At 47.0% G+C, this 13,532-nt stretch overlaps 1 protein-coding gene across 2 annotated transcripts in view; it reads left to right on the top strand.

The window, feature by feature from the left end:
• Positions 1 to 12,097: 12,097 nt before the first annotated feature.
• The window catches only part of LOC119309341 (TPR repeat-containing thioredoxin TDX-like), a 4,835-nt gene continuing 3,400 nt past the window's right edge, over positions 12,098 to 13,532 (top strand). For both annotated transcript variants that reach the window (XM_037585364.1, XM_037585363.1), the window contains exon 1: positions 12,098 to 12,300. The gene's annotated coding sequence lies outside the window, so the exon portion shown is untranslated. The remainder of the gene's footprint in view (positions 12,301 to 13,532) is intronic.

Raw genomic sequence — 13,532 nt, 5'->3', positions numbered from 1 at the left:
GGCGATTTTGTATTCCATTTATGCCGGTATTCGATATACTTATCAAAGTTTAAAGAGAGCAATCTTAAAAATAACCCTATTTTGTGTGAGAACTTAAATATATTGGGCAAAAAATATATTTGGTTTTCCTTCCGCTGTTTTGCAACACTTCAGTTTCTGCCTCTTATGTTTGATTTAATATATAGGGTGTGTTTGGATGCTGCCCCAGCTGGCCTTACCAACGCGTGGGCACGCCAAAATTTTTGGCGTAGGATTCTACCGCCCGCAGCTTGCCAAAAAGTTGGCGTCGAAATGAACTAGGAACACTGATGCGGTGTAGGCGAGCCAATTTATTGGTCTCCATCCAAACGAACGCCCATACTTGGTCAACGGCAGCAATCCAAACACACACCATACATCATACATCAGCTAAGACATGCCTTGTATGCATGATTACTCATTATGCTCATGTTCATCTGATGTCATGTCTTTGAACCATGTACATCATTTTTCTGTTTACACCAGGTGTGCTTTAAAATGCATATTGTGGTACATCGATTTTTTTTCATGGTTATTCCTTGTTGATATTTCTGAAATTTTCATAATACAAATTTAAAATTTATACTCACATAAATTTTATGCACATTGGTGGAGACGTGCGTTGCACGTGCACGCTTACTAGTTAAAGAATTAATTAACTTAACTAAATCAGATTAGATTAACCTAATCATTTAGTTAAAGCTAATTAGCCCTATCTAATTACTATGAGTCTATGACATGCGGGACCCACCGTCAGATTGGCCCAGTCAACACCTGTTGATTGCTGACGTCAGCATGACATCATGTTGATGTCATAAATCCAAATTTCGAATTAAAATAATTAGATAAATGCTAAAAATGATTTAAATCTTTTAAAATCAATATAAAATAAACCGTAGCTCGGATGGAAAAACTTTGTACATGAAAGTTGCTCAGAACGACAAGACAAATCTGAATACGTAACCCGTTCGTCTGCCACACATCCCTAACCTATCGAACTCGCAACTTTCCTCCTCCGGTTCATTTGTCCGGAAACGCGAAGCACCGGGGATACTTTCCCGGATGTTTTCCCCCTTCGCCGGTACCACCGACTACCGCGATTGGGCACTCCTAGCATCACGCCTTGTCATGTCATGCATCGTCATGCATTTGTTTGCATTGTATTTATTGTTTCTTCCCCCTCTTCTCTCCGATAGACTACGAGACCGACACTGTTGCTGTCCAGTTTGACTACGGAGTTGACAACCCCTCCTTCTTGCCAGAGCAACCAGGCAAGCCCCCCCTTTGATCACCAGATATCGCCTATTCTACCCTTTATTGCTTGCATTAGAGTAGTGTAGCATGTTACTGTTTCGATTAATCCTATTCTGTTGCATAGCCTGTCATTGTTGCTACATCTGTTGATACCTTACGCGCAATCCTAAATGCTTAGTATAGGATGCTAGTTTATCATCATTGGCCCTACATTCTTGTCAGTCTGCCTTGCTATACTATCGGGCCGTGATCACTCGGGAGGTGATCACGGGTATATACAATACATACCTACATACTATATAGATGGTGACTAAAGTCGGGTTAGCTCGTTGAGTACCCGCAAGTGATTCCGATGTGGGAGCTGGAAGGACAGGTGGCTCCATACCGGTAGAGGTGGGCCTGGGTTCCGAACGGCCCCCGACTGTTACTTTGTGGCGGAGCGACAGGGCAGGTTGAGACCACCTAGGCGAGAGGTGGGCCTAGCCCTGGCCGGCGTTCGCGGTTGCTTCATAATAACACGCTTAACGAGATCTTGGTATTTGATCTGAGTCTGGCCACTGGCCTATACGCACTAACCAACTACGCGGGAAAGATATGGGCACTCGACGTCGTGGTATCAGCCGAAGCCTTCGTGACGTCAGCGACTGAGCGGCGCGCGCCGGGTTGGACTGCGTTAACGCAACTTCCTTTGTAATGGAGGTTGCTAGGTCTGCTTCCGGCCGCCCTCACAACATGCAGGTGTGCAATGTGCGATGGGCCCAGACCCCTGCGCCATAGAATTTAGACCGGCGTGCTGACCTCTCTGTTGCGCTCCATGATTGGTCTTTTCTGGACGTCATTGACACATTTGGTAGCCCACATGAGGTTCAACTAGACCCGTGCAATGTAGTTTTAGTTTATTTGGTTGTGTGCTTTGCATCAAAATCTCAGCCCCGCGATGTTTAAAGCATCTCCGAGCCTAGCTGAGGAGAAACGGTCGAATTGAGCGTTTCCAGCGAGCCAGGCCCGAGCGATGCAATGAAGCGCACGTGGATGGCTCCTAGATGACACATGGTGCATGGGTGTAGCTAGTTGTACTTGGTTACGTTCTAATCAACCTCTTACTTCTTCGCTTAGTCCCTTTTAATATACACAATGGTGCTTCGATTCAGGATAAGTTGTACACAAAAAAGATGTGCGTCGACTATCTGATTCCATTTAGATGATTGGTTCGTAGTTTTGTTGATTGTATATGTTGAATTTTATGTCCATGTTTGGAGCCTTTTCAGACATCTCTCGGCAAATTCCTTGGACACTGTCAACGGGTTCATGTTGCAATGTACAATTTTTACACACCCTTCTTAATTAACTTCACCTAGTCCTTTCTAATCTATACAACTGTGCTTTGATTCGTGATAATTTGTGCACGGAAAAGATGCACATGTTCCGATTCTATTCAGTCGATTGGTTCGTAATTTCGTTGACTGTAAGTGTTCAATTTTGTGTTCATGTTTGGAGCTATTTTGGACAAATTTTGTCAATTCATCGCACACGATCGACTGTTAGATATTTTCTTTGTCCAGTAGCTTTATCTTGCTGTTTCACACAACTTTCGTATTGTACATTTTCGGTTACGGCAATCATAGACACGCATCTCTCTATCATTATGTGTTGAGAAAATGGCTTCTATACCACTGAGACAAGCATCAATTGCTCATTTGCCATCGAACAAAGCTCTAGTGCTCATACACCAGTAACAAACGAATTCTAGTGCTCGTATACCACTGGCTGTTAGAACAACGTTACCTCACTGTTTTCATATGCCAAAATGACTTGTTTGCCCTCAGTGGCAAATAAGCGACAATGAGAGAACATATCTAGGAAAAAATTGACAGCATTTTTCCTGTAATTTGAGCATTTCAGCAAAACAACCGTGCACATATAACAGTATCAGCATATATATACTTCAGCTACAGAATAATACTTATCAAAGTTCACATCGTTTAGAAACCATTCAGCAAGCACCAAATTCAGTCATGCATAAGTAAACTCAAGTTTTCATCCCTACCAAAAGACCACAACCGAGAGTAGGTTGTTCACATAAGCAAACTCTAGAGATAAATTAGACATGAAGAGTTGCGATATGTAAATAATATGTGAAATCTTGTTGTATCACAGTTTCAGCTTCTTCTTGCTTCGAGTGCTCATTGCAGGGCTGTCAGGTGCAACACTCCTCTTGCTTCGAGTGCCCATTGCAGGGCTGTCAGGCGCAACAGATATGGCCTTTGATCTACATTAAAACATCAGATTACATACTATGATGTCCCTCACAGAATATACGTTGCTAACTTACACATTGTCAAAGAAACATTTCATTGAAGATTGTGCAGCTTTCATACCTTGTAGATTTAGAGGTAGTCTTTGATGATTTCGACTTGGCGACATTGTCTTCAATTGCATCACTCAGACATAGAAGTAGAGGCAGTGCAGTTTCAGTTTCGCTTGAACATGGAAGAACAACCTTTGTAATGGGTTTTTTCTTTCTTTTGTCCCTGCATTTGACACACAAATATTGTTGCCACTAATAGAGTCAACGTACTCAAGAATTATATTCTACACTGAAAATAGTGGAAAAGTTCCAGCAATGGAAGCCACTAGATCCTTCAAGCTTGAGCTGCTACCCTCAACAACATCCCAAGTAAATGTAGAATCCCCACAGATTTCTATTCCACCGCCACAAATCTTCACCTCTACTGTGTAAGTACATGATTGGATCATCCTGTGGAGGATGAAACCATGTCAATATTTGTATGCTCCTATCTAAAACTTTAGCAAAAATAGATAGATTGAAAAATTACCTAGCACAAATATCAGAGAGAGAGGTGGAGCCGCATTCGTCAGCCACGCCGTCCTCCTCATGGAGCTTGGAAATTTGGGGCAGAGGAGCTGCAGCGAGTGTGCCCACGTACGGGATGATCTCTTCGAGGGCCTCGACCGTGGACGTCCCTGACCCGCTCTCCACATCGCCGGAATCCCCGATTCTAGGGTTCTGCGTGACATGGTCGCGGGGAGAGGTCGGCGCTGCTAGTTGGGCTAAGGCAGTTGAAGCAGCGGAGGACGGGAGGGAGGGAAGCAGGGCCGTGGCGGGAGGCGGTGGAGGCCGGGGCTGGGGGAGCGGTGCCGTCGGCAGTGCCTCCATTGGCTGGGGCTCGAGAAGCAGCGGAACCTTCCGCGTCGGCAAAGGCTGGGGGAGCGGCGGAAACTTCGACGAGTAGTTAGCCTGAGGGAGCGGGAGAGGGAGGAGGGGCATGCGCTGGGGGAGCGGCGGCGGCAGCGGTTCCGCCATGGCCGCTGCTGTGTTGCGTGCGTGAACTGGTCGGGTGGTGTGGTGTGCGTTGATTTTTCTGTTTTTTTCTATTCTAAGAGAAGAGATAAGACGAGGGTAAAATTGGAATTCTCAGATTGACTGACAGGAAAACGTAGAGATTCTGACGATGGACTAACGGCGATGGCAAATAAGCACTAGAATTCGTTTGTGTCTGGTGTATGAGCACTAGAGCTTTGTTCGATGGCAAATGAGCAATTGATGCTTGTCTCAGTGGTATAGAAGCCATTTTCTCTTATGTGTTTGGATGAAATTCGGCAAATTCATCACACACGGTTGACCATTCAAAATTTTGTTTTGACCACTAGCTTCATATCGTTGTTCCACACAATTTTCACTTGTATGTTTTCCGTTTGGACTCACGTAGACGAATAAATCTACACCTATCTGCTCCATTGTACCTGTGTTCAGGTGTACGTGTTAACTCTTAAATCAGGCCAAATCGAGCCGAACAACGTGCAACCAATTGCTGCCTAGTGCATCAGCTTAGCTCAACGCAGGCAACTAAATGTTGGAGGAAAATGCTTCCCTCATGCACGCAACCCATATGCAGGAGAACAAACGAGTTGCACAACGTGGTTTTTTATCTGCGCTTCCTAACTCATTCACATTTGCAGGTAGCCCCAAAACGATGCAAACTTATCAAACGCCTCCTATGTGACTACGGGCCAGTTCTTTTCTCCCTATAATTTTAGAGAATTATGATTCTGAAAACTGCCCACAAAATCGTCTGCCCACAGAATTGTCTGTCCAGTTCTTTTCCGTAATTCTAGCCTGTGATTGTTGTATGAAGATTGTAAATTCAGATAACTGCTAGCATCCAATGGTATTTTTACAGAGATAAGAGTCCAGGTTCCTAGTCACAACATTGGACAAAATTACAGAGAAGAGACAGAGAAGAGAGGAGACAGAATAGAGAAGAAAGACAGAGGGGAGACGCGACCATGGCAACGGCAAGCAGCACTGCTCTTTCCTTCCGGTGAGCATTGCTGCTCTGCTTTCCTGCTCGCCGCGGTGAGCTGAGAGGATTTGGGGCCGAGCAGTCAGCTCGGATGACGAGGAAGAGCACCTCACCAGCGGGTTGGGACGACGCGGCCTGGGGAGAGGGATGGCCGAGCTCCGGCGAGGGATGGCCGATCTCCGGCGAGGGATGGCCGAGATCGGGGTGGCGGCCTGGGGCGAGCTCGGAGGGCGGCCTGGTGCGAGCTTGGGCGAGGTTGGCCGAGCTCCGGCGTCGTGCGAGCTCGGGCGAGGGCCGCCTGGGGCGAGCTCCGGCGAGGGCTGGCCGAGCTCTGGCAAGGAAGGTGAGATCTGGGCGGCAGGCGTCTGGCCCGAGTGGCAGTGTACGTGCAATATGACGCTTGAACAGGGGTAGACACCAGCAGCGAACCGTTTTGTTTTGCGGGAGCTCGCAGAATTGCCAGAATTATGGGTGAGGGGTGCTTTTGGATTGCACTACTGATTCTGATAATTCTCAGATGATTCCTGGGGCAGAAACGAGTTCTTTTATAATTGTGATTCTCTGGGCAGTAATTCTTCAGAATTGGATCAAAAGAACTGGCCCTACATGCCTTGTGATGTGCATATATATTGTTCTTCGCCTTGGAAAAGAAAGAAATCCCACCATCAATATTCGACAAGAAAAAAAGAGACACGGGCTTCATATGTTTGGGCCTACAATGGATGCATGGGTTCGGTCTAAACGGGCCACAACTAGCCCTAAAACCGACTTGCACACTTGCGGCTACCAGAGAGGCCCCAAAATTTACCTAAAAAAAAAGAAAGGCCCACAACTGGTGCTGGCGAGTAAGGGCATGTACAATTGTTCTATCTTAATAGTGCCACGTAGAGCCCGACTACACACCGTCTCGACTCGGACTCCATCTAAACTAGACCCTCTCGTTAGGGTTTTCGGCTCCTCTCGGCGGCGGCGATCGATCGCACCACCGTAGAGTCTCTCGTTTCCCCTCTCCTTCCCTCTTCGCCGACGCTAGGGGCTCTACGGGGCCTCTCGACTGGCGGGGGCAAGGTTGTTTAGGGACCGTACCGCCCGCGGAACCAAAACCCTCGGGCAAGGGAAGATGGACAAAGCTGCTTCGGGATCAGGCAGCGGCATGATGGACCTGGAAGCAATGATGGAAGAGCTGGGACTGAAGGAGGACGAACTCCAGGATGTGGTGATCGAGGACGATGAGTTGCCAGTTGAGGCGACCCGTTGGATGGCTATCATTAGGGTTCATACTAAGAAGACCTACAACCAATATTGGTTTTACAGAAATATGCGGGTGACCTGGGACTTGACAAAGGAGGTGAAGATTAGGCCGCTTGAAGATAACTTGTACACTATGCAATTTGAGTGTCTAGGTGACTGGGAGCGCGTGATGGAGGATGGTCCATGGACTTTCAAGGGCAAAGCAGTGGTGCTGGAGGCATACGACGGGTTCACAAAACCTTCAACTATTGAGCTAAAAAAGATTGACATGTGGATTCAGATTCACGACTTCCCAGATGGTTTCTTCTCAAAAATAAAGGCCCTTGCGTCAACAGTGGGAGAGTTTATCTATGCTGAGCCACGGTCCCCAGATTTTGAGGGCAACTTTGCACGGGTGCGTGTGAAGGTTGATGTTACAAAGCCTCTCAAGAATGTTGTTTCCTTGGTGGTGAAGAAGAAAGATGCTATGCATAGGGAGATATACATGGTGAAGTATGAACGTCTCCCCGACTGGTGCGCCGTCTGTGGATATATGGGTCACCTATTCAAAGAATGTGGGGATGGAGTTCATGATCCAAAGGCCTTGGTATTCAAAGATCTGAAAGCATCATGGTTCAAGGGCCCGGGGAGTGGACCTGGTGAAGGAAGAGCCAATGGTGACAGTTCTGAACATAGGACTGGCCGAGGAGGTGGACGGGGTTCTGGCCGTGCGGGAAGAGGAAGGGGTCGTGGAAACGAGCAAAAGATGTCAGCCACCAGAGAGAAGGATGGTATGCAGGAGAGGGACACTGAGATGGAGGACGGAGACAGAAACAGAAAGAGGGTAGCTGCGGTGGCGGATCCATCCGTGCTACTGTTACCAGCACCTGTTGACAACTCAATCAACCTAGCTGTGTCGTCGTCGCCCATCGAAATCCCACCGAGTCCGTCGTCCAAGCAAGAGGCAAAGAGGAACAAGACCAACACCATATCCAATGAGAAAAGCAGCGGAAAGAACACAGCTACGAGCAAGAACATTGATGCGTGTTTGGCGGGCCCCCCAGTGGGGTCGCGCCTAGCGCAATGAGTCTACTCTGTTGGAACTGCCGTGGGGCTGGCAAACCCGCGGCAGTTCAAGAGCTTCGTGAACTAACGAAGCAATATGCCCCCTCTGTATTGTGCATTCTTGAGACTCAGATAGAGGGATCCAGAGTAGAGAACATGGCTGGTTCTTTAGGTTTCAATAAAAGTTATGCTGTTAGTAGTTTGGGAAGGAGTGGTGGTTTAGGAATTTTCTGGAGTGATGAAATAAAGCTTGAAGTTGTTGGTTATTCTCAGTATCACATCGATGCAATTATTGATGAACTTGTAGATGTTAAAACGAGGGTGACTTTTGTCTATGGTGAAGCACAGGTCAGTGAAGGATACAAAACCTGGGATATGCTTAGGGGAATTGTTGGCACAAGCGACATACCCTGGCTAGTCCTAGGTGATTTCAATGAGGTGTTGCATGCTCACGAACATGACAGGGTAGGGAATAGAAGCCAAGCACAGATGGATGCATTCAGGGACGCCTTGGATACATGTGGCCTAGCTGACATCGGATATATTGGCACGGACTGGACTTTTGAGAAGAAGGTAACAGGTGAAACATATACCCGAGTTCGTCTGGACAGAGGGGTTGCTAACCCGGCCTAGACGATAGCTTTCCCGTCAGCAACATTGCAGCATGGAACAGCGGCTTGGAGTGATCATGCCCCGCTGATTGTGAGCTACGTGCATGGCGCATGCAGCCGGGCCCCGCGCTCGTTTAAATATGAGATGGCATGGGAACGGGACCCGTCACTGTCCCCGGTGACCCAACATGCATGGCAGAGCAGTGCGGGAGATTCGGTGAGGGAGATAAGCGACAAGTTGCATTCATTGGCTCAGGATCTAGGCCAGTGGGACCGTACTCATTTCGGGAATGTGCGACGGGAGATACAACAGTTAAAGGCACAACTACAGGAGTTGCTCGTGATCCCAAACAGATTCGGGCCAAATCATCTGGAGATTAAATTAATTGACAGACTAACCGAGCTTTATCACAGAGAAGAGATACTTTGGAGGCAACGTGCCCGGATGGAGTGGCTGATGCATGGTGATAAAAATACATATTTCTTTCATCTCCGGGCAAGTAGAAGAAGGAGAAAAAACCAAATAAAGTCCCTCCAAAGTCCGGATGGCCAGGTTACGGAAAATGTCTTAGAGCTGGAGAACATGATCACAACTTTCTATCAGAATCTCTATACATCAGAGGGGGTATACGACATGGAGCAGGTACTGAACACAGTCCCAACAAAAGTAACCCAAGCTATGAACGACATGTTAAATGCCACATATACAAGCAAGGAGGTGAAAACGGCTCTATTTCAGATGTACCCAATGAAAGCACCTGGTCCCGATGGATACCCAGCGCATTTTTTTCAACACCATTGGGACACCTGTGGGGATGAGGTAACAAAGGCGATCCTGAGGATAGTGGAGGGTACGAAGTCGGCGGAGTGTATAAATGACACAATCTTGGTACTCATACCAAAGGTAAAAAATCCAACCCTCTTATCTCAGTTCCGCCCAATAAGCCTATGTAATGTCTTGTACAAGATTGCTTCCAAGGTTATATCTAACAGGCTCAAGGTAGTTCTACCTGAAATAATATCAGAGGAGCAATCAGCCTTTGTTCCTGGCAGGCTGATTACAGACAACATCATCACAGCGTATGAATGTTTACATTTTATGAAGAGGAACAAGGCCAAGAAACATCAGTCATGTGCTCTCAAACTTGACATGATGAAAGCTTATGATAGGGTGGAGTGGGCTTATCCGAGGGCAATCATGTTAAAGCTTGGTTTTACAAACAGGTGGGTTGACATTGTAATGAGCTTGGTTACCACAGTCAAGTTCTCTGTTTTGTTCAATGGTAAGAAGTTACAACAATTTATTCCATCAAGAGGTATCAGACAAGGGGACCCAATCTCTCCATATTTGTTCTTGTTGGTAGCAGAGGGCCTTTCGTGCCTGTTAAAATCTAAAAGTGAGTCATCCAACTTGGGTGGACTACAGGTAGCCCCTACGGCGCCACTTGTAAGCCATCTTCTATTCGCTGATGACAGCCTGCTATTCTTCAAAGCAAACAATGAGGGGGGGCAACTGAGGTGCACCATGTGCTGGACACTTATTGCCAAGCGACTGGGCAGCGCATCAACTACTCCAAATCCTCAATATATTTCAGTAAGGGGGTTCCTGACTCGGTCAGACAGGAGATCAAAGAGACACTCCAAGTTCCCAATGAAACACTAAATGAGAAGTACTTGGGTATGCCGTCATACATAGGAAACTCAAAGAACGGTGCCTTCAAATATCTCAAGGACCGACTCTGGAGCAAGGTTCAAGGTTGGATTGAGCGTACTATGTCCGCGGCTGGTAAGGAAGTTCTTGTCAAATCCGTTGCGCAGGCTGTCCCAGTATTTTCTATGTCATGTTTCAAATTACCTAGAGGCTTGTGTGAACACTTGAACATGCTCATCCGAAAAATTTGGTGGGGAGCAAAAGATGGAAAACGCAAGCCACATTGGGTCTCCTGGAAAACGATGACACAACCCAAGGGAATGGGAGGTCTCGGTTTCAAAGATTTTAAACTTTTTAACTTGTCCATGCTCGCCAGGCAGGCGTGGCGCTTGTTGCAAGATCCAGAGTCACTGAGTGCTCGAGTGCTGCAAAGTGTATACTACCCGTCTTCTGATATACTCCAGGCTGAATTGGGAAGCCATCCGAGCCAAGTATGGCGGGCCATCATAGAGGGAAGGGATGTTCTTAAGCAAGGATTGATCAAGAGAATTGGCAATGGAGCAGGTACAAACATATGGACCGATAACTGGCTTCCCAGAGAGGAGATGATGCGTCCCTACGGGAGTATCTCGCCAAATCCACCAACACATGTGTCAGAACTCATAATTTCTGTGAATGCATCATGGAATAGACAGCTTGTCCAACAAACTTTCATGCCTATGGACGCTACAATTATCCTTGGTATGCCAATATGCACACGGAACATCACAGATTTCTGGGTCTGGTTTCATGAGAAAAATGGTACCTTCACTGTTAAATCAGCCTATAAAATGCTAGTAACTACCAGAAACAGGAGAGAAGCATGGCTGGATGAAATCCCGGGTCCTTCCAGCTCCAGGGCCGACGAAGGGGCATGGAAAACACTGTGGAAAACGGAAGTGCCAGGCAAGGTTCGGATGTTTCTTTGGAGGTTATCTAAGCAATCGCTTCCGACCAATGACGTCCGTGCTCATCGCCACATGACAGACTCGCCGCAGTGCGGGCTGTGTGGAGTTCAGGATTTCTGGCGTCACTCGCTGATCGAATGCACCTCCTCCAGGAGCGTGTGGGATCTTATTGATGAGGAAATCACACATAAAATAATAGCTACAGTGGAGCCACAAGCAAAGCAATGGTTGTTTACGCTGATGGAGTTGTTATCACGTGATGAATTTGCGCTCGCATCGGTGGCATTGTGGTCCATTTGGCATGCGAGGCGCAAAGCAATACACGAATCTATTTTCCAATCCCCCCAGGCGACCCATGATTTCATCACACGGTATATGGCTGAGCTCGGCATAGTCAAGGAGAAGATGCATCAAACTGTGGTAAGGAGTGTTACCACAGGACAGGCACACACCCGACCCCGTAAGCCACCGCCGGGATACTACAAAATCCATGTAGACGGTGGAGTGCTTGGAACCAGGGGTGGGTCGGCGGCAACGATATATAGAGATGAACATGGAAACTATATGGGTAGCTCAGCTCTTGTCGTTCAAGGACTCACAGATCCACTAACTTTGGAAGCAATGGCGTGTCGAGAGGCCTTGGCTCTAGCAGAAGACCTTGGAATCCAAAGCTTTGTGGTTGCCTCCGATTGTCAGCAAGTGGTCTCAGATATCAACATGGGAGCAAGATGAACTTATGGAGCAATTATCAGAGAGATAAACATTAGATCATCACTATTTTTTTTGTAATTTTGTTTTTGAGAGTCGTGCTGTTAATGTAGAAGCACACCGTCTAGCCAAGTTTTCTTTTACGAGAGGACCAGGTCGCCACGTATGGCTTGGTGCACCCCATGACCTCAGATGTATCCCACGCCATGTTTTTTTGTCATCTCTAATTTACATGCAAGACTTAAGATAAGACTATCTTATCAACCATTGTACCTGCCCTACAACACTTGCACGGTTGTTGCACGGAACGGCCGTGACCGCGAGACAGAGATCCGGCAGCCCCGACTAAGAACGGCTGGCGGCGCTTCGTGCGGCTAGGGCGAGTCTACCTCGGTGGTTCTACCAAGCTAGGGCACGGCGGCCGTCAGGGCTCCAACGAGCAACACCGGCCCTCTCGACAAGCGAGGACCTGCTCCGTGCAGCGGCACAAGGTGAGCGCCTTGCCTCCTCCTCGATCTGCGCTGGTACTTACCCTAGAATTTCCCCGTCGACGGCGTGCAATTTTGAGCAGTACATACACGCGCTCCGACCTAGTAGTTGCGAGCTTTCCTGATGTTTGATTTCGCCATGCTCAGATTTGGGCACTCCCGTTGCTGATTCAGCTTCATAACATGTGCGTCGTATCTGAATTTTGTTGCGAACGTGCGCTGGTAAAATTCTCTAGCGTTTATTGCGGGCCGATGGAGTAGTTCATTCTGCCTGTGGCTGTAGCATCTAGTAGATTGCAAAAATCTGGGTACTAGGCTCTCCTGGTTGTGGATTCGGTACGGCGATTTTAGTTTAGAGTATTGATTCTCCCATGGTTGAGTGAGTTGCGTGCTGGCCTTCCTAAAATTCTGTCATGGTTCTGTTGCCCAATTCAGATCCAAGCTCCTCTTTCTGGAGAAGCAACCACTGTTCATATAAACGAAACTGTAAGCTATCACTTGCACCAAAGCTACAAAGTCCGTGGTTGGTAATTCTGTCATCGATTTTTAAAGCATAATCATGTGCGAATATGCAAAACCTAATTATACGGAGAAATCCCCTCAGCTCAAATTGAATTGCAGGATGATTCTCGATAAAATGCTGCATTCGTATGGGACAACATAGAGTCACTAGTACTACAATTCATAACACGAGCTCACAAATCAGATCATAATGCAGATGGATAGAGCATAACAATCTGCCACGTTGTCCATGGCATCCCCCTCATGCGTTGAAAAATATCGCAGCCTATGGTATTTGGGCGATCCTGCTAATTTTGCACATCATCTACACATTTATTGTGAGAATCGATTTCAACATGGTTTATGATGGAAGTAATTCACAAAATATAATATGAAATGAAACTAGCTATTTATACCACAATAAATGGTAATTCTCTGAATAAGACTTCCCTACATAAATACCCATGGCCGATCTGGCAGATAAAAATTAATGAGCACAAAAGATACATCTAATCTACATCTCCATGGGATCTCCCTCTTAATCCTGACTCCTGAGTTCACCACCATCACCAATCCATAGATCCCTGTCACCCAGGGTTCCGAACCATCACCTTTCTTTCAGGGGAAAAGTTCCTGCAATCAACTGGTAAGAGGTGGAAGATGGTCTGAATGATGCGGTGGTGGTTCAGCTGCAGTTTCTTATCGCTTGTTGCCGCTCCAAACCTAGTCTCCTC

Source organism: Triticum dicoccoides, chromosome 5B (assembly GCF_002162155.2).
Source record: "Triticum dicoccoides isolate Atlit2015 ecotype Zavitan chromosome 5B, WEW_v2.0, whole genome shotgun sequence".
Lineage (NCBI taxonomy): Eukaryota > Viridiplantae > Streptophyta > Magnoliopsida > Poales > Poaceae > Triticum > Triticum dicoccoides.
This window is presented reverse-complemented; position numbering and strand designations above follow the sequence as displayed.